This window comes from Carassius gibelio, chromosome A25 (assembly GCF_023724105.1).
Source record: "Carassius gibelio isolate Cgi1373 ecotype wild population from Czech Republic chromosome A25, carGib1.2-hapl.c, whole genome shotgun sequence".
NCBI classification, from domain to species: Eukaryota; Metazoa; Chordata; class Actinopteri; order Cypriniformes; family Cyprinidae; genus Carassius; species Carassius gibelio.
The window spans coordinates 19,377,689-19,399,076 of record NC_068395.1 but is presented as its reverse complement, the minus strand read 5'-3'; the positions used below and the strand labels follow the sequence as shown (position 1 = coordinate 19,399,076).

The 21,388-nt window shown below is 36.4% G+C and overlaps 1 protein-coding gene and 3 non-coding genes across 6 annotated transcripts in view; all 4 read left to right on the top strand.

The window, feature by feature from the left end:
- Nucleotides 1–21,388, top strand: part of LOC127947410 (glutamic acid-rich protein-like) — a 255,412-nt gene that overhangs the window by 84,915 nt on the left and 149,109 nt on the right. The window lies entirely within an intron of this gene.
- LOC127947866 (5S ribosomal RNA) lies at nucleotides 497–615 on the top strand. Its single transcript, XR_008151618.1, has one exon. It is a non-coding gene; the product is annotated as a 5S ribosomal RNA (ribosomal RNA).
- LOC127947640 (5S ribosomal RNA) lies at nucleotides 1,117–1,235 on the top strand. The gene has a single exon (XR_008151435.1). It is a non-coding gene; the product is annotated as a 5S ribosomal RNA (ribosomal RNA).
- LOC127947530 (5S ribosomal RNA) lies at nucleotides 6,011–6,129 on the top strand. The gene has a single exon (XR_008151329.1). It is a non-coding gene; the product is annotated as a 5S ribosomal RNA (ribosomal RNA).

The following is a 21,388-nucleotide window of genomic DNA, read 5'->3' as shown; positions in this document are numbered from 1 at the left end:
GATAATCCTTTTATGACTAAGACATGTAAAAGTTTTGATCTAACACTGCCTAACTGTATGTAAAGTTTTAAAGTTTTAAAGGTGTTTTTTATGTTTTTTGTTGGTTTGTTTATGTGTATTTGTATGTAGGAATAATAATAGTATGACTGTATAAAAGAGAGAAATGAAGAAAAAAAACTCGTCTGATCTCGGAAGCTAAGCAGGTTTGGGCCTGGTTAGTACTTGGATGGGAGACTGCCTGGGAATACCAGGTGCTGTAAGCTTTTTGGAAATTTTTCACTTAGTATATAATAATTTTGCCAAAAAATAGAGTCAATGCCCAATCTCTGAATCTTAGCAGGCTTAGGTCTGGTTAGTACTTGGATGAGAGACCGGCTAGGAATACCAGGTGCTTTAAGCTTTTGGGTTTTCTTTCCTACTTATATAATGTACTGGCGCTTAGATTGGCTGATCTCTAAATAGCCTTCTCTTTGCGGCAGTCTTTGCGGCAGTCTTTGCTTACGGCCATACCAACCTGGCTATGCCCGATCTCGTCTGATCTCGGAAGCTAAGCAGGTTTGGGCCTGGTTAGTACTTGGATGGGAGACCGCCTGGGAATACCAGGTGCTGTAAGCTTTTTGGAAATTTTTCACTTAGTATATAATAATTTTGCCAAAAAATAGAGTCAATGCCGGTCTCTGAATATTAGCAGGTTTGGGTCTGGTTAGTACATGGATGGGAGACTGCCTGGGAATACCAGGTGCTTTAAACTTTTGGGAAAATTTTCACTTAGTATATAAGAATTTTGCCAAAAAATAGAGTCAATGCCAGATTTCTGAATATTAGCAGGTTTGGGCCTGGTTAGTACATGGATGGGAGACTGCCTGGGAATACCAGGTGCTTTAAACTTTTTGGAAAATTTCACAAATTATATAATAATTTTGCAAAAAAAAAAAAATAAAGAGTCAATGCCCAATCTCTGAATCTTAGCAGGCTTAGGTCTGGTTAGTACTTGGATGAGAGACCGGCTAGGAATACCAGGTGCTTTAAGCTTTTGGGTTTTCTTTCCTACTTATATAATGTACTGGCGATTAGATTGGCTGATCTCTAAATAGCCCTCTCTTTGCGGCAGTCTTCGCTTACGGCCATACCAACCTGGCTATGCCCGATCTCGTCTGATCTCGGAAGCTATGCAGGTTTGGGCCTGGTTAGTACTTGGATGGGAGACCGCCTGGGAATACCAGGTGCTTTAAGCTTTTTGGAAATTTTTCACTTAGTATATAATCAATCAATCAATCACCTTTATTTATATAGTGCTTTAAACAAAATACATTGCGCCAAAGCACTGAACAACATTCATTTGGAAAACAGTGTCTCAATAATGCAAAATGATAGTTAAAGGCAGTTCATCATTGAATTCAGTTATGTCATCTCTGTTCAGTTGAAATAGTGTCTGTTTTAATTTGCAATCAAGTCAACGATATCGCTGTAGATGAAGTGACCCCAACTAAGCAAGCCAGAGGCGACAGCGGCAAGGAACCGAAACTCCATCGGTGACAGAATGGAGAAAAAAACCTTGGGAGAAACCAGGCTCAGTTGGGGGGCCAGTTCTCCTCTGACCAGACGAAACCAGTAGTTCAATTCCAGGCTGCAGCAAAGTCAGATTGTGCAGAAGAATCATCTGTTTCCTGTGGTCTTGTCCTGGTGCTCCTCTGAGACAAGGTCTTTACAGGGGATCTGTATCTGGGGCTCTAGTTGTCCTGGTCTCCGCTGTCTTTCAGGGCAGTAGAGGTCCTTTCTAGGTGCTGATCCACCATCTGGTCTGGATACGTACTGGATCCGGGTGACTGCAGTGACCCTCTGATCTGGACACAGACTGGATCTGGTGGCCACGGTGACCTCGGAACAAGAGAGAAACAGACAAATATTAGCGTAGATGCCATTCTTCTAATGATGTAGAAAGTACGGTGTTATGTGAAGTGTTCCGGTTCCAGTTTACCTAATTAATGCAGCCTAAAAATCCTTTAACGGATTTGGATATTAAAAGCATATTAGTATGTTATGTGTATGCCAGGTTAAAGAGATGGGTCTTTAATCTAGATTTAAACTGCAAGAGTGTGTCTGCCTCCCGAACAATGTTAGGTAGGTTATTCCAGAGTTTAGGCGCCAAATAGGAAAAGGATCTGGCGCCCGCAGTTGATTTTGATATTCTAGGTATTATCAAATTGCCTGAGTTTTGAGAACGTAGCGGACGTAGAGGAGTATAATGTAAAAGGAGCTCATTCAAATACTGAGGTGCTAAACCATTCAGGGCTTTATAAGTAATAAGCAATATTTTAAAATCTATACGATGTTTGATAGGGAGCCAGTGCAGTGTGGACAGGACCGGGCTAATATGGTCATACTTCCTGGTTCTAGTAAGAACTCTTGCTGCTGCATTTTGGACTAGCTGTAGTTTGTTTACCAAGCGTGCAGAACAACCACCCAATAAAGCATTACAGTAGTCTAACCTTGAAGTCATAAATGCATGGATTAACATTTCTGCATTTGACATTGAGAGCATAGGCCGTAATTTAGATATATTTTTGAGATGGAAAAATGCAGTTTTACAAATGCTAGAAACGTGGCTTTCTAAGGAAAGATTGCGATCAAGTAGCACACCTAGGTTCCTAACTGATGACGAAGAATTGACAGAGCAACCATCAAGTCTTAGACAGTGTTCTAGGTTATTACAAGTAGAGTTTTTAGGCCCTATGATTAACACCTCTGTTTTTTTCTGAATTTAGCAGTAAGAAATTACTCGTCATCCAATTTTTTATATCGACTATGCATTCCATTAGTTTTTCAAATTGGTGTGTTTCACCGGGCTGCGAGGAAATATAGAGCTGCGTATCTTCAGCATAACAGTGAAAGCTAACACCATGTTTCCTGATGATATTTCCCAAGGGTAACATATAAAGCGTGAAGAGTAGCGGCCCTAGAACTGAGCCTTGAGGTACTCCATACTGCACTTGTGATCGATATGATACATCTTCATTCACTGCTACGAACTGATGGCGGTCATATAAGTACGATTTAAACCATGCTAATGCACTTCCACTGATGCCAACAAAGTGTTCAAGTCTATGCAAAAGAATGTTGTGGTCAACTGTGTCAAACGCAGCACTAAGATCCAATAAAACTAATAGAGAGATACACCCACGATCAGATGATAAGAGCAGATCATTTGTAACTCTAAGGAGAGCAGTTTCAGTACTATGATACGGTCTAAATCCTGACTGGAAATCCTCACATATACCATTTTTCTCTAAGAAGGAATATAATTGTGAGGATACCACCTTTTCTAGTATCTTGGACAGAAAAGGGAGATTCGAGATTGGTCTATAATTAACTAGTTCTCTGGGGTCAAATTGTGGCTTTTTTATGAGAGGCTTAATAACAGCCAGTTTGAAGGTTTTGGGGACATGTCCTAATAACAATGAGGAATTAATAATAGTCAGAAGAGGACCTATGACTTCTGGAAGCACCTCTTTTAAGAGCTTAGATGGTATAGGGTCTAACATACATGTTGTAAGTTTAGATGATTAAACAAGTTTATACAATTCTTCCTCTCCTATAGTAGAGAATGAGTGGAACTGTTCCTCAGGGGGTCTATAGTGCACTGTCTGATGCAAAACTGTAGCTGACGGCTGAATGGTTGCAATTTTATCTCTAATAGTATCGATTTTAGAAGTAAAGTAGTTCATAAAGTCATTACTGCTGTGGTGTTGGGAAATGTCAACACTTGTTGAGGCTTTATTTTTCGTTAATTTAGCCACTGTATTGAATAAATACCTGGGGTTATGTTTGTTTTCTTCTAAAAGAGAAGAAAAGTAATCAGATCTAGCAGTTTTTAATGCTTTTCGGTAGGATATGCTACTTTCCCGCCAAGCAATACGAAATACCTCTAGTTTTGTTTTCCTCCAGCTGCGCTCCATTTTTCGGGCTGCTCTCTTTAGGGTGCGAGTATGCTCATTATACCATGGTGTCAAACTGTTTTCCTTAACCTTTCTTAAGCGTAAAGGAGCAACTGTATTTAAAGTGCTAGAAAAGAGAGAGTCCATAGTTTCTGTTACATCATCAAGTTGTTCTGAGGTTTTGGATATGCTAAGGAATTCGGATACATCAGGAAGATAACTTAAAAAGCAGTCTTTTGTGGTAGAAGTGATGGTTCTTCGATACTTGTAACAAGAAGTAGAATTTACAATTTTGGCTATATGAAGTTTACACAGAACTAAATAATGATCTGAGATATCATCACTTGGCTGAATAATTTCAACACTATCAACATCAATTCCATGTGACAGTATTAAATCTAGAGTATGATTTCGACAATGAGTAGGTCCTGAAACGTGTTGTCTAACACCAATAGAGTTCAGAATGTCTATAAATGCTGATCCCAATACATCTTTTTTCATTATCGACATGGATATTAAAATCACCAACTATTAAGACTTTATCTGCAGCCAGAACTAACTCGGATGTAAAATCACCAAACTCTTTAATAAAGTCTGTATGGTGCCCTGGTGGCCTGTATACAGTAGCCAGTACAAACATAACAGGGGATTTATCATTAACATTGGTTTCTCTGGATAATGTTATATGAAGCACCATTACTTCAAACGAGTTATACTTGAAGCCTGCCCTCTGAGAAATCCTGAAAACGTTATTATAAATTGAAGCAACACCTCCCCCTTTGCCTTTTAGACGCGGCTCGTGTTTATAACAATAATCTTGGGGGGTGGACTCATTTAAAATAATGTAATCATCAGGTTTTAGCCAGGTTTCTGTCAAGCAGAGCACATCTATATTATGATCAGTTATCATATTATTTACAAAAAGTGTTTTCGTAGAAATGGATCTGATATTCAATAAGCCAATCTTTATCATTTGTTTATCCATATTGCATTTGTTTTTTATTTGTTGAACCTCAATTAAATTGTTAACCTTAACTTGGTTTGGACGTTTTTTGTATTTTCTAGTTCGTGGAACAGACACAGTCTCTATAGTGTGATATCTAGGTGAAAGAGTCTCTATGTGCTGAGAATTAACTGACCTCTGTGACGGGAGGCAGCTAGCAGACGGTCGGTTTAGCCAGTCTGTCTGCTTCCTGACCTGGGCCCCAGTTAGTCAAGTATAAACACTAAGACTATTTGCCATATTTCTAGACAGAAGAGTGGCGCCACCCCAGGAGGGATGAAGACCATCTCTTTTAAACAGGTCAGGTCTGCCCCAAAAGCTCGTCCAATTGTCTATATAACCTATGTTATTCTGTGGGCACCACTTAGACATCCAGCCATTGAGTGATGACAATCTGCTATGCATCTCATCACCACGGTAAGCAGGGAGGGGACCAGAGCATGTTACAGTGTCTGACATCGTGCTTGCAAGTTCACACACCTCTTTAAAGTTATTTTTAGTGATCTCCGACTGGCGAAGTCGAACATCATTAGCGCCGGCATGAATAACAATCTTACTGTATTTACGTTTAGCATTAGCCAGCACTTTTAAATTTGCCAAGATGTCAGGCGCTCTGGCTCCCGGTAAACATTTGACTATGGTGGCTGGTGTCTCTATATTCACGTTCCGTACAACAGAATCGCCAATAACTAGAGCACTTTCATCAGGTTTCTCAGTATATAATAATTTTGCCAAAAAATAGAGTCAATGCCCGATTTCTGAATATTAGCAGGTTTGGGCCTGGTTAGTACATGGATGGGACACTGCCTGGGAATACCAGGTGCTTTAAACTTTTTGGAAAATTTCACAAATTATATAATAATTTTGCAAAAAAAAAAAAAAAAAAAAAAAAAAAAAGAGTCAATGCCCAATCTCTGAATCTTAGCAGGCTTAGGTCTGGTTAGTACTTGGATGAGAGACCGGCTAGGAATACCAGGTGCTTTAAGCTTTTGGGTTTTCTTTCCTACTTATATAATGTACTGGCGATTAGATTGGCTGATCTCTAAATAGCCTTCTCTTTGCAGCAGTCTTCGCTTACGGCCATACCAACCTGGCTATGCCTGATCTCGTCTGATCTCGGAAGCTAAGCAGGTTTGGGCCTGGTTAGTACTTGGATGGGAGACCGCCTGGGAATACCAGGTGATGTAAGCTTTTTGGAAATTTTTCAGTTAGTATATAATAATTTTGCCAAAAAATAGAGTCAATGCCGGTCTCTGAATATTAGCAGGTTTGGGTCTGGTTAGTACATGGATGGGAGACTGCCTGGGAATACCAGGTGCTTTAAACTTTTTGGAAAATTTTCACTTAGTATATAATAATTTTGCCAAAAAATAGAGTCAATGCCCGATTTCTGAATATTAGCAGGTTTGGGCCTGGTTAGTACTTGGATGAGAGACCGGCTAGGAATACCAGGTGCTTTAAGCTTTTGGGTTTTCTTTCCTACTTATATAATGTACTGGCGATTAGATTGGCTGATCTCTAAATAGCCCTCTCTTTGCGGCAGTCTTTGCTTACGGCCATACCAACCTGAGCGTGTGCTAGGAGAGTGTGGAATCTTGAGCTGATTTATTTTTCCCAGGGTTTAAATCAGAATTTATATAAAAAAATTGTGTTTAATTAAGCTCTAAAGTTGTTTTCCCTACTCCTCCTGCAGCAGCTGCTGTTTGTAGGAGGAGTTTTATTCTTCTTTGTTCCTGGAGGTTTTTGTTTGTTAATTGAATGGAGCACATGGTGGGAGACATTGGAGTACTACAAACGGATCTGGTATCTAAGAAGGACAGCGGGAATCTATTCATGATGGAGGACAAGGCGTTTGAAAAGAACCTAACTGTGAGTGTGGAAATTGTTGGGGATGAGAAAATAACAATGATGGAATTACTTAGAGGAATTAATGAAGTCTGTGGTGCCGTGATTGGATGTCGTTTCAAAGGGGATAAAAAGTATGAAATTACAATGAACCACAGTAAAGGAAAGGAAAGACTTATTGATGGTTTTAAAATCAAAAATTGTCAAATTATGGCTAGAGATCTGAGCAATGATGAGCTTGTTGTTTCATTCATGAATCTTCCTGTGTACATCACGGATGAGGAAATTTTGGAGAAACTTAATGGATGGGGTGTCAATGCAACATCCCCAATCAAGAGGAGGAGATGGCCAGGAACAGATATTGCAGATGGGACCCGCTTCTGTAAAGTTAAGTTCACTGACACTGTTCAATCATTGCCATACTCAACCAAGTTTGAAACACTGGAGGGTGCTGAGCACTTTAGAGTAATTCATAACAGGCAAGTAAAAGTGTGTTGTATTTGTATCCAGCCTGGACATGTATTGAGGGACTGCCCTGAGTTTACTTGTCACAAATGTGATAAACAAGGACATTATGCTAGAGAGTGCAAAGAACTGAGTGATGTACATTATGGTGATGTGATGGGGGGAGCAGATTTGTCCAGTGGGGTAAACGAGGAGGAGAATGGATCTGTTCATGGAGGCACACTAGGGAATACTTTGGACGACTTTGAAAGTCAGCTGTTGCATTCAGTGCTAAAGGATCACACATCTCAAAGTGCTGGAGCAGGACTGGTTAAGAGTTGCATGGACAGTCAAGTAAAGAACAGGTTTGTGGGCAAAGCAACCATGGGCAATGCTACTTCACAATCATTGGCCTCTGTTAAGACTGCTCTCAAGTGTGATGGAAATGAAAATGTTGATGATGTTGATGATGATGATGATGATGATGATGATGATGATGATTATGATTTGTATGAGGAAGGGAGAAGTGAAAATCTGCAACTGCTTGTTAGGAAAAAAAGAACACTAAATGACAAGGGAGAGAAAGGAAACATGAAGAAAAAGAAATGAGGGCTATCTTTTTTCTTTTGTTTTCACCCTTACTGCTGCTATGATTAAAATTGTGTCCCTAAATGCTAATGGTCTTGGTAACGTGTAAATTTGAAAATATCCTAACAGCTGTGAAAGCAGACATTTATTGTTTCCAAGAAACAAATTGGGATAGCAGTAAAATGAGAGAAGTGAAGAGGAAATGGTCTCATCATATTTTTGTAAGTCATGGCAGTAGGAGGGCTTGTGGAGTGGCTTGTTTAGTTAAAAGCAACGTAGTACAAAATGTTAAGGAAGTTTATGCTGATAATCAGGGGCGTAGCAAGCTTTTCAAAAGTGTGGGGGATGGATGTGGTTTGTTTATAAATAATAAAAATGATGAACACATTGACAGAGGGGTACAAAATGCAGGGCTCAAAGTTCTCTGGCACTGTGCGGGATTTCCGGCTTGCAGCGTTTGGCTGGGAAAAAAATAATCCTACATTAAAAAAAAGAAAAGAAAAAAAATCAAAAAAGGGGTGAAAAAAACGCAAAATCAGAAAAGGGGAGAAAAAAACGCAAAATCAGAAAAGGAGAGAAAAAACGCCCACACAAAGCTTTTTCTCTGGTGGTATAAATAATGTAACAATTTACTGTTTTTAAACATTAAATTAATATACACTTTAATTTCATAGTTTTTCAACAGGTATGCAAACAATATCCCAATAATAGAAATTAGCATTAGTCTAAAAAACGAAATATAATACCGAAAACACTCGACATGTCAACAAAACGATTAACAGAACATCTTCCCAAACACATATGAAGCTTATTTAAAAACCTCTAAAGCATAAACACTCATTCAAAGTACCTGGAAAAGGGAGATGTAAATAACCATAAGTTCCCGCCTCCTCAGCACGAGCTGACCGATAACACCCCAAGAGAGGCGGGACTTAAGGCAGAACAGCCAATCATCAGCCGATCACACTCAAAGCCGGTGTCAAGTTTGAGAGGGAGGGGGAGGAGGCAGCCGCGGCGAGCGCAAACACAGAGCGGTCAGAGAAACGGAGGAACGTCTGTAGTAAGGCGTTTGTGCAAAACTGCGGAAAAACTGCAGAAAATGTGCGGGTGTCGAACCCTCTCACCGGGAAAAGTGTGGGTGTTAAAACCCCCACATCCCCCACGGGTGCGACGCCCCTGCTGATAATGAAGGAAGAGTTTTAATTATAGATTTTGAGTTTCAAAACTGTGTTTACAAGTTGATTAATGTTTATGCACCGAATAATGAAAAAGAAAGAAGGATGCTTTTTAAGCATTTAGGAACACTTTGCACGGATAACTGCATCTGTGTGGGTGATTTTAATGTTTGGTGCAGTAGAATGGATGCTGCAAATGATATGAGCTACAGAAGGGACTCATCAAGGACTGAACTTATAAACCTAATGAATAAAGTGAACCTGGTAGATCTCTGGAGATTAGAAAACCCTGATAAAAGAGGGTATTCGAGAAGACAGATTGTGCTCAATTCTTTAAAACAAAGCAGAATTGATCTTTGTCTGGTGAGGCAGAACATAGTTCAGTGTATTAAAAATATAACTTATAAGTTCATAGCATTTAGTGACCATGCAGTCCTGGAATTTCAAGTGGGTCAAAGAATGCAACACAAAGGTGGGGGGCTCTGGTGTTTCAATGCAAGTTTATTAAATGATGTTAATTATAGGGCTAAGATCTATGAGTGTATAAAATCTGAATGGGGAAGAAATCTAGGCTTTGAAAATGTGTGTGTAAAGTGGGAGGGTTTAAAGCAGAAAATGAAGATTCTGAGTATTAAACATGCAAAGGAAAAGAATAGCATGGAGAGGAGGGATTACAAAGATCTGCAAAATAAAATTTCTGTAGAACTGGAACAGATAAGCAGTGATCCAAATCATGATTTGACAAATTATTTAAAATTTAAGGCTGATTTGAATAAACATGAAATTAAAAGATGTAATGGAGCTATTGTAAGAAGTAGGGTGAAGTATGCCTTAGAGGGTGAGAAATGCACATCCTTTTTTTTGGGCATGGAGAGGCAAAATCAGAGAAAAATCTGTATTACCGAGTTGGAAGATGGGAAGGGTAAAAAAGTGAGTGATTTGGTAGGGATTTTGGATACTGTTGAATCCTTTTATAGGTCACTATTCAAGAAAGAAAGGGTAAATATGGAATGTATGGGAAAGGTGTTAAGTACAGTTAGTGCTAGATTGTCAGATATAGACAGGATGCTCTGTGATAATGATATCTCTATGTTGGAAATCAATGAGGCAATCTCCAGTCTAAACATTAATAAGAGCCCAGGCTCAGATGGCCTAACTGCTGAGTTTTATAGAACTTTTAGGGATGCTCTAGGGCCAATATTGTTAGAGCTATATCAGTATATGGAAGAAAAGCAGGATGTGCCTAAGACAATGGTTGCAGGAGTCTTAAGCATTTTATTTAAAAATAAAGGGAGTAGATTAAGATTAGAAAATTATAGACCAATTAGTCTCTTAAATACTGATTACAAAATATTGGCAAAAATTCTAGCAAATAGGCTAAAAAAGGTAATAGGGAGTATTGTTGCCCCAACACAGGCTTATAGTATACCTGGGAGAGATATTGCTGATATTATAAGTACAATTAGAGATGTTGTTTTTTATATGAAGAAAGAAGGAGGCATTCTGTTAAGTTTGGACTTAAATAAAGCTTTTGATAGGGTGGAGCATACATTTTTGGAGAAAGCTTTGGAAACGTTCGGATTTGGGGGTAGATTTAGATCATGGATAAAGCTGCTTTATAATAGTGCACATAGTGTGGTGAAGTGTAATGGTTTGATAACAGATGAGTTTGTTGTAGAGAGGTCCATAAGGCAGGGTTGCCCTTTGTCTGCCCTGCTCTACTGTATAACTGTTGAGCCTCTGGCAACTTTAATAAAAGCAGATAAGGAGCTGAAGCCTATCAAATTCGCAGGAGACGGGGTCAGTTTAATTCATCAATATGCAGATGATACTACATTTACTGTGAGGGATATGGATAGTATAACGAGGATAATGGAGCACATGAATACATATGGTAGAGCGGCTGGGGCAAAAATTAATGTTGAAAAGTCTGAAATCATGTTCTTTGGGGAAAATAAAATATCTGAGTGTGGTATTCCTTTTAAAGCTGTTAAGGATTATATTAAAGTACTGGGGGTTAATATAGGTATTGAAGATAGTAAGGCGAGGGATGTTTCTTGGTCGGTAGTCCTACAGAAGATAAGGCGAATTGTGAACTACTGGAAATTAAGAGGTCTTACACTGAAAGGGAAAGTCACTGTTATCAATGTATTGTTAATGTCAAGATTTGTTCATTCACTGAGTGTGCTGGACATGCCAGAGTGGGTTTTAAAAGAGGCAAACTCCATTGTAGTAGATTTCTTGTGGGGAGGGAAAAATGTAAGGATCTCAAAAAAGGTACTGATTGCAGATAGGTTTGAAATTGATGGACTTGGATGTAAAGAGAAAAGCATTACGGCTTAAAATTGTTAAGAAATATTTATATAGTAAAGAAATATATGGTTGGAAATATTGTATGAAGGATTGTTTGGAGAAGTTTGGGACATGTAACCAGAGTAATCTTTTTATGTGTTTAAAGGAGTCCATGATAAAGGATATGCCACAATTCTATAAAGAAGTCTTCCAAGCTTGGGCTGAATTTCTGCCACAGGTGTCTTATAAGTGTAATTTGCCTGAATTAGTACTAAATCAACCAGTGTTTTTGAATCCTAAGATATTAGATAAAGGGAAAATGTTGGAAAACAAATGTTTTATGAAGGTTGGTCTATACCAGATAAAGGACTATATGTATGAAGTTGTCCCAGGTTTCTTGCCCTCACAGGCAATCCTGGATATTGTAATGGAAGAGAATGAAAATATCAGAAAAGGTACAGTGCTTAATATTTTTGGAAAAATTAAGAATAGCATTCCAAGAGATTGGATTGCTCTGATAGAAAAACAAGTTTCAAGTACAAGAGTACAAGTTTCCCGAAATGTATATTGTACAGAGTGGTTGCATGGTAGAATTGTCAAAGGTTCCATTAAAAGCTTTCTATAGGATTATGGTGAAAAAAGAAGTTAGAAGACCTGCTGCTGAAATTTATTGGAGAAATATATTCCCGGAGTTAAAACCAGAAATGCTGTGGATAAACCTAGGTGGTTAGATACAATTCAATGGAATGTGAACATAATGATTTCATATTGCGACATAATAGAGTATATACAAAGGAGGTTTTGCATCAGGTTGACAAAAGCATTGCGAGAGAATGTGATGTGTGTGACAGCGAGGTTGAGACCTTAATGCATTTTTATGTAGAATGTCAGAGTTTAAAAGATTATCATGAATTATTAAAGCAATGTGTGAGGAAGAATTGGGAGGAAATAAAATTTGTGGATAACGAGTGGGGCAAGATATTTTTGTTTGGTATGGTACAGGAAAAGAAGGTAAGAGGGAATGTGCAGCTCTTAAATATGATGTTAAGTTTTGCAAGGTATGCAGTACGATTGAGGAGAAATGTAGCATATTTTGAAAAAAGAAAAGAAAATGTATGGTGTATTTTCAGGACTTTGATAAAGCAACACATAAAGATGATTAAAATATATATGTGTGAGGAATTCTGTAAATTTTGTTGAGGGAAGCAGATTTATTTCTGTTACAGAATTGAACGAACTTGTATTTAATTTTTGAAAAGTGTAAATGGAGGGTTGTTGAAAATGTAATGTTGAAATATATTATGTATTTACTGTAAATGTCGAAATTATTTTATAATAATAAAAAAAAAAAAAAAAAAAAGCTATGCCTGATCTCGTCTGATCTCGGAAGCTAAGCAGGTTTGGGCCTGGTTAGTACTTGGATGGGAGACCGCCTGGGAATACCAGGTGCTGTAAGCTTTTTGGAAATTTTTCAGTTAGTATATAATAATTTTGCCAAAAAATAGAGTCAATGCCGGTCTCTGAATATTAGCAGGTTTGGGTCTGGTTAGTACATGGATGGGAGACTGCCTGGGAATACCAGGTGCTTTAAACTTTTTGGAAAATTTTCACTTAGTATATAATAATTTTGCCAAAAAATAGAGTCAATGCCCGATTTCTGAATATTAGCAGGTTTGGGCCTGGTTAGTACATGGATGGGACACTGCCTGGGAATACCAGGTGCTTTAAACTTTTTGGAAAATTTCACAAATTATATAATAATTTTGCCAAAAAAAAAAGAGTCAATGCCCAATCTCTGAATCTTAGCAGGCTTAGGTCTGGTTAGTACTTGGATGAGAGACCGGCTAGGAATACCAGGTGCTTTAAGCTTTTGGGTTTTCTTTCCTACTTATATAATGTACTGGCGATTAGATTGGCTGATCTCTAAATAGTCCTCTCTTTGCGGCAGTCTTTGCTTACGGCCATACCAACCTGGCAACGCTAGTGAGCCACACAGGAAGTGAGTTGGCAGTTTGTAGTAGGCAGTAGGTGAGAGAGGCTCACCTTGTGTTTTTTGTTTTGTTTTATCTGCGTAAAGATTTATTTCTTTTGCAACTTATTGATTTTTGTTTGTTATAGTTTTTACACTTCCCAGCAGCAGTTTGCTGTCTGGGGAGAAATTTTTATTTTGTTTGAAAAATGGATGGATTACATGCCAAAGAAGTGGACATGGCAGGAGGAAGACGAGTGCTAACAGACAAAGAAATGGATAAAGGACAACGAGATGGACAAGGACGAATGGATTATAAAAAGAGGATTTACTCTAAAGAGGCTACAGTAATTGTTGACATGGCGGATCAGAGAGATGCAAGAGCAGAGGACATTATCAAAGCAGTGAACGAAAGGATTGGAGGAGGAAAGATTCTAGCAGTCAGACCAAGGCAAGTAAAAGAATATGAAATTACACTGATAAACAGGGAGGCGTGCGATGGATTAGATGAAGGATTAATGATAAAAGGAAAACTGTGTGAGATTAGACAACTGAAAACAAGGGAGTATGTGGTTTCTTTCATACATTTGCCAGCCTATATTGAGGACTCTGACATTTTAATTAAATTACAAAATTGGGGCGTAACACCTGTTTCAGACATCATAAGAAGAATGTATCCAGGCACAGACATTGCGGATGGTACAAGGTACCTAAGGGTGAAATTTCCTAAAGAAGTAGTGTCTCTGCCATACAGTACAAAGTTTGATACGGAGGAGGGAACACAGTATTTCAGGATCATGCATGATCGTCAGGTTAAAACCTGTCGATTGTGCATGAATCCGGGACATGTGTTCAAAGACTGTCCAGATTTTAAATGTCATCAGTGCAATGGCCAGGGTCATTACGCAAGGGATTGTGATGCAATTAAGTGCCCGGATTGCAGAAAGGTGATCATAAGATGTGAGTGTTGGATGGAGAATGAAATTCAAAATAAAGAGTCAGAAGGTGTAGGAGGACGAATGTCAAAAGAAACTGAATTACAAAATGGTGGAGAGAATGAGGAAGAAGATGGTGTGAATAAAGAGGCTATTGTGGAAAATAAGAAGGAATTGGAAGAGAAAAGGCTGGAAGGAGAAATGGACAAAGGAATATTGACATCACAGGAAGTAACACAAGGGGTATTGGAGGAAATGGAGAATCAAGGATTAAAAGAAAAGGAGGAGGAAATGCAAGAGATAACTGAAGAGGAGAAAGAAATGGAATTGGAAGAGAAAAGGCTGGAAGGAGAAATGGACAAAGGAATATTGACATTGACATCACAGGAAGTAACACATGGGGCATTGGAGGGAATGGAGAACCAAGGACTAAAAGAAAAGGAGGAGGAAATGCAAGAGATAACTGAAGAGGAGAAAGGAGTGGACAGAATGGATGATAGAAAGGACAAAAGGGTCACATTAAGAAGGAGAACCCTTAAGGTAATACCAAATGTGAATGTGGCCAGAAAAAAAAGACTTTTTAGGGAAAAATACAGTAAGGGGAAACATTTGTTTGAGAATAAATTTCAAGTGTTGAGGGAAGATGAGGAGGAGGAGGTAGACTAAGAATACAATGTTTGGTTTAAATTTGTATTATTATTTATTATTATAATGTTTTTAAACATTGTATCATGGTATGCTAATGCCTTAATTGTATTTCAAAAAGAAAAACGGGGATAATAGGTTATTTATTGAATGTAAAGTGAAATAAATGTATTTGGTGTTTAGAGAAATGTTTTTTATCAAACCTGTGGCAAATAATTATTGTTTTTGTTTGTTATGCTTCTGTGGAAAATGTGTACAATGTTTTTAATGTAATATTTTAAATTTGTTAATAAAAAAAAAAAAAAAAAAAAAAAAAAAAAAAAGCTATGCCCGATCTCGTCTGATCTCGGAAGCTAAGCAGGTTTGGGCCTGGTTAGTACTTGGATGGGAGACCGCCTGGGAATACCAGGTGCTGTAAGCTTTTTGGAAAATTTTCACTTAGTATATAATAATTTTGCCAAAAAATAGAGTCAATGACCGATTTCTGAATATTAGCAGGTTTGGGCCTGGTTAGTACATGGATGGGAGACTGCCTGGGAATACCAGGTGCTTTAAACTTTTTGGAAAATTTCACAAATTATATAATAATTTTGCAAAAAAAAAAAAGAGTCGATGCCCAATCTCTGAATCTTAGCAGGCTTAGGTCTGGTTAGTACTTGGATGAGAGACCGGCTAGGAATACCAGGTGCTTTAAGCTTTTGGGTTTTCTTTCCTACTTATATAATGTACTGGCGATTAGATTGGCTGATCTCTAAATAGCCTTCTCTTTGCGGCAGTCTTCGCTTACAGCCATACCAACCTGGCTATTCCCTGAGTTGGTACGATCCAGGAAGTGTGAGGTGGCAGTTTGGGAGGGAAAGGCTCTCCCCTATTTTTTGTTTTATTGTGTTTTCTTTTGATAATTACTTAAAGTTTATAAGTTCAATTTATTTTTTGTTTAAACCTCAGACAGTTTTACTGTCTGAGGTTTTATTTTTTTCAAAATGACGGATATTACAGTTACTGAACCGGAACGGATATTAGACCAAGAGACTGAGGACAACGACTACACTGAAAGAAACAAAGAAATGGACAACGGAAAGGTTAAAGATGACAAAGAAACATGGGCAATGGTTGCCACAAGGAGAAAGAAGAATGGAATGGATGCAAGGAGTAGAGGAACAGAAGAGCTATATTCAAGTCAAGGTAAACAAACGAGATTATACTGATGGAAGACGAGAAGCAGTTCAAAGAAATGAGACAATGAAAAAGATAAAAAGCCAATCGAAATATCAGAGAGACTACAAAAAAGAAGCAACGCTAACTATGACTGTTAATGATCCAGAGAAAATATCTGTGATGATGATAATAAAGGCAGTGGAAGAGAAAACTGGATTTGGAAAGCTGTATGGACTGAGGAAAAAAAGTAATTTTGACTATGAACTAACCATGGAGAATGAGATGGATTGTGACAAGCTAGTAGATGGACTACTGATTGATGGACAGTTTTGTGAGATCAAAAAACTATGCAAAACTGAAAGAATGGTCTCTTTTTTGCTTTTGCCAAATTACATAAAAGATGATGAAATCATTCAAAAACTGGTGGATTGGGGAGTAAATCCTATTCTCCCGTTAAGAAGGAGATATTATCCTGGCACCACTGTTGCGGATGGAACAAGGTTTTTAAGAGTAAGATTCCCACAGGACATTGTGACTCTGCCATACAATGTGAGATTTGACACAGAGGAGGGACCAAAATACTTCAGGGTAATTCATGACGGCCAGCTAAAGACTTGCAGAATATGTGCAAGCACAGAGCATGGAAAAAAGGACTGTCCTCAATATACCTGCAGAGAATGTCTGGAACAGGGGCATTTTGCGCGGGACTGCCAAGCCCCACGGTGCAAAAGCTGTGAAAAGACATGGATGAGGTGTACATGTGAATCTGAAGAGGAGGACAATGCAGAAATGGAGATAGAGGTGCAGGAGCACATGGAGGAGACAAGCAGAAATAGAAGGAAAGATGAAACACAGGAGGTGAATGGGATTTCTGAGGATTTAAGTAAGCAAGGAAAGGAGGACTCCACGAGGAGAGAGGACAACGCAGATAAAGAAATTGAAGTGCATACAATGGAGACTGAGACACATCAAACTGTTGCTAATGATGGACAAATGAAAGAAAATGAATGTGCAACAACGAGTGAAATTGCAGCTGGGTGGAATAAAGAGGAGGTAAGCGATGAGGAAACTGATGAAATTAACCTTGAGCTTGAAAACAGAACAACGGACATTATGAACAGAAGACGTAAATTGATAACAGTATCGGAAATAAATATTAAACAAGTATTAAAGAAACAAAAGTTAAGAAGAGAAGACAGAGCAAGGCTAAATGAAGATAAAGTAGATCTAAATTCCTAGACATTAAGAGAGACCATATATAGATGATGGGTTGTTTTGGTTTGTGTTTTTTTTTTTTTTTTCATTATGAGTAACTTATGTTTGGTCTCAATTAATGTTAGAGGGCTGTCATCTAAGCTGAAGTTTGAAAATATAATAAATTTAACAAAACAAAGTGATATTTTATGTATACAGGAGACTGGATGGAATGAAACAATAGTTAATGATTTTAAAAATTTTTGGGATGGAGAAATATGGTACAGTAATGATTTAAATAAGAAAAAAGGATTGGCAATACTAATTAGAAGGGGAGTAGTAGAATCAACGAATGTTTTATTTAAAGATAACAATGGAAGGATTTTAACTGTTAAAATTATGGATAGGGGAGAAGAAATAACAATATGTAATATACATGCTCCAAATGAAGATATGGAAAGAGTTACTTTTTTTAAAGAATTGAGTGTTTTGATTAATGGATGGAAGAATGTCATTGTTATAGGAGATTTTAATACTGTTTTAGAAAGAATAGATGTTGAAGATTTTATGGTGTATAGAGCTGATGTTGGAAGAAAAGAACTGAAATGTATGATGGCTGGACATAAATTTGTAGATGTATGGAGAGATAGAAACAGAGTCAAAAGAGAATATTCGAGAAGACAGTGGGTAAATACAATTTTAAAACAAAGCAGAATAGATTTCATTTTATGTGACAGAAGATTTGAGCATTTTATTTCAAAAGTTTTTTATAAAATGGGAGTGGGAGTGATCATGACTTTTTATATGTAATGATGGATTTTAGTGGAGTTGAAAGAGGACCAGGTGTATGGGTGGTTAATACACAGCTTTTAAAGAACGAATTGTATAAAATGGAAATGGAAAACCTAATTATTAATAGTGTAGATGATGTTTTATATGATGAAGCAATATGAGTGTGGTGGGACAATATAAAATCCGATATCAAAAGTTTTTCTATTGAATGTTCTAAGAAAATACAGAAAGCAAAAAGAGCTAAAGAAAGGGAACTAAATAAAGAATGGGAAAATGAAATGAAAAAGATAACTGAAGGAAATACGGATATTAGGAAAATAGTAATATTAGAAGAGAAAATTAAAAAAGTGGAAGAGGACAAATGTGTGGGTGCTAGAATAAGAAGTAAGATAAGAAATACAGTGGAAGGGGAAAGAAGTACAAAGTTTTTCTATGATGCAGAAAAGAATAGACAAAAAGCTGATTTAATAAAGAATGTTTCAATGCAAGGTAAAAATATAAAAGATAAAGAAGGGATTTTAAAAGAGGTCAAGGATTTTTATGGTGTTTTATTTAAGAAAAAGGGAGTTAATGAGGAAGATGAAGTATTTTTGTTAAATCAAATCAAAGTTAAAGTAAAAGAGGATGATAAAAAAATGTGTGATAGTGATATAACAGAAAAGGAGATAAATGAAGCTATAATGCAATTAAGTAATGGGAAAAGTCCTGGTTTAGATGGTTTATCATCTGAATTTTATAAGGTTTTTAAAGATGTTTTAATACCTATTTTGAAAGATCTTTTCATAGCCATTTTTAAGAATGGACAATTGAGTGAGAGTATGAAGAAGGGAATGATTAAAATAATTTATAAAAAGAAAGGGAATAAAGATGATTTACAAAATTACAGACCATTAAGTATGCTCAACACAGATTATAAAATATTGGCCAAGATTTTAGCGAATAGACTTAAAAAAGTAGTTCCCCACATCATTACAACTAATCAAGCATATGGCGTATTAGGAAGAGATATATTGGATACAGTAGCAAGCATTAGAGATTTAATTTGGTACATAAAAGAGAAAAAGAGTGATGGTTTTTTAATCAGTATAGATCTAGAAAAGGCATTTGACAGAGTTGAGCACAAATATTTATTTGATTTAATTCAACAGTTTGGTTTTGGTAATAATTTTATAAAGTGGATGAAATGTTTTTATACAGATATTTTTAGTTGTTTTAAAATAAATGGTTTTTTAACAGACTTCATAGGAATATCTAGATCTATAAGACAAGGATGTCCCTTATCAGCTTAATTATATACTTTAGTTGCTGAACCGTTAGGTTTAGCAATAAATGGAGAAAAAGAAATAAAAGGTTTTTTAATAGAAGACAATGTAATAGAACAAAAATTGTTTCAGTATGCAGATGATACTACTCTGATTTTAAAAGATTTTAATAGTGCTGAAAAGGCTATGGGAATTATTGATAAATACTGTCGAGGTTCGGGTGCGAAAGTAAATAAGGAAAAAACTGAATATATTAAGATTGGAAAAGTGGACATTTCAAAAAGAAATTGGCAGTTAAAAGAGCAAAAGAATAATATAAAAATTTTAGGCATTACACTTGGATCTGATGAAATTAAAACTAGAGAAATAAATTGGGATGAAACTGTAAACAAAATGGAAAAAAGATTACATTTTTGGAAACAGAGAGTACTGTTTCTAAAAGGGAAGGTCCTTGTCTTGAATTCTCTTTTTTTATCCAAAATGTGGTATGTTTTAAGTGTTGTTAGTTTACCAATATGGGTATATAAGAGAATAAAAACTATGATTTTAAAGTTTCTTTGGGATGGTAAGCCATCTAAAATTGCATATAACACAATCATTGGAAAGGTGGAAGATGGAGGATTAGGACTAATAGATCCATGGCTGAGAATGAAAAGCATGAGAATTAAAACAGTAAAAAAGTTTTTTAACAAAGACAACATTCCATGGAAAAGTGTCATGAATTATGTTATTAATAAATGCGGACAAATAGGAGATGATTTTTTATGGATGGCTTTTAAGGATAATATGATAGAAAATATACCAGAGTTTTATAAAGAATTGTTGAGAAGCTGGAAAATGTTTTATGAAAATGTGTACGTAGAGATTAAAGGGAGAAAACAGTACCTGCAGCAACCCCTATTTTTAAATCAAAATAATAAAAGCAAAAAGCATATGTTTTATGAAAACTGGTACGCAGTAGGTTTTAGACAAGTAAAAGACATTTTATATGAAGTGAAACCTGGATTTTTACCTACACAAGCAATAATTGATTCACTTGAGGAAATAGAAGATATAGAAAACAAAGGGAAAATTGAAGAACAATATACAAAATTAAAATTAGCATTGCCAGAACATTGGATTAAAAATATTGAGGATAATGAAAAAGAAACCGAAAATGAAAAACCAAAGGTTTTTTTAAAAGCAGGGGATGATAAGATTGTTTTTAATGATTGTGTCATTAAGATGTTTTATACCTGTTTAAGTAAGACTGTTTTTGTAAAGCCTAAAGCAATAGAATATTGGGAAAAGTTATTTGACAATTTTGATGCTTCGAATATATGGAAAAATGTAAGATTGAATTTTAAAAGTCCGGTTTTGGAAAATTTTGATTTTTTATTAAGACACAATTGTGTGATGACAGAAATGATTTTAAGTAAAATTGGGTTAGCGCAAGATGAAATGTGCAAAGTGTGTTTGGAGAAAAAGGAAGGTGTATTACATTTATTTTTAAATTGCAGAAAGTTAAGTGATTTTATAAAAATGTTAAAAAAGATGGTATGTGATTTTCTGTATAATGACAAGATTACATTGGAAGAATGGGATACATTGCTTTTATTTGGCTTCAATGGAAGGACAAAAAATAACTATGCTCTAAATTTTATGTTAACGCTTGCAAGATTTGCAATATGGAGAAGGAGAAATATAATGAAACAAAAGAAAAAAGAAATAGCGATAAAGTTATTATATAAACAGATCATGATGGAGGAAATACAAATTTTATATGACTATTGCAAAATGCTTGAGAATATGGAAATGTTTGAAAAATGTTTTACAAGGAATAATCCATACATTGTTAAAACTTGGACTGGTTTTGAAGTTCTGTTACTGGAAGATGTTTAAATATTTGTGGTGATGTATTGTTAATGTTTTTATTTTGTGATTTTTAATAAAAAAAAAAAAAAAAAAAAAAAAAAAAAAAAAAAAATCTCGTCTGATCTCGGAAGCTAAGCAGGTTTGGGCCTGGTTAGTACTTGGATGGGAGACTGCCTGGGAATACCAGGTGCTGTAAGCTTTTTGGAAATTTTTCAGTTAGTATATAATAATTTTGCCAAAAAATAGAATCAATGCCGGTCTCTGAATATTAGCAGGTTTGGGTCTGGTTAGTACTTG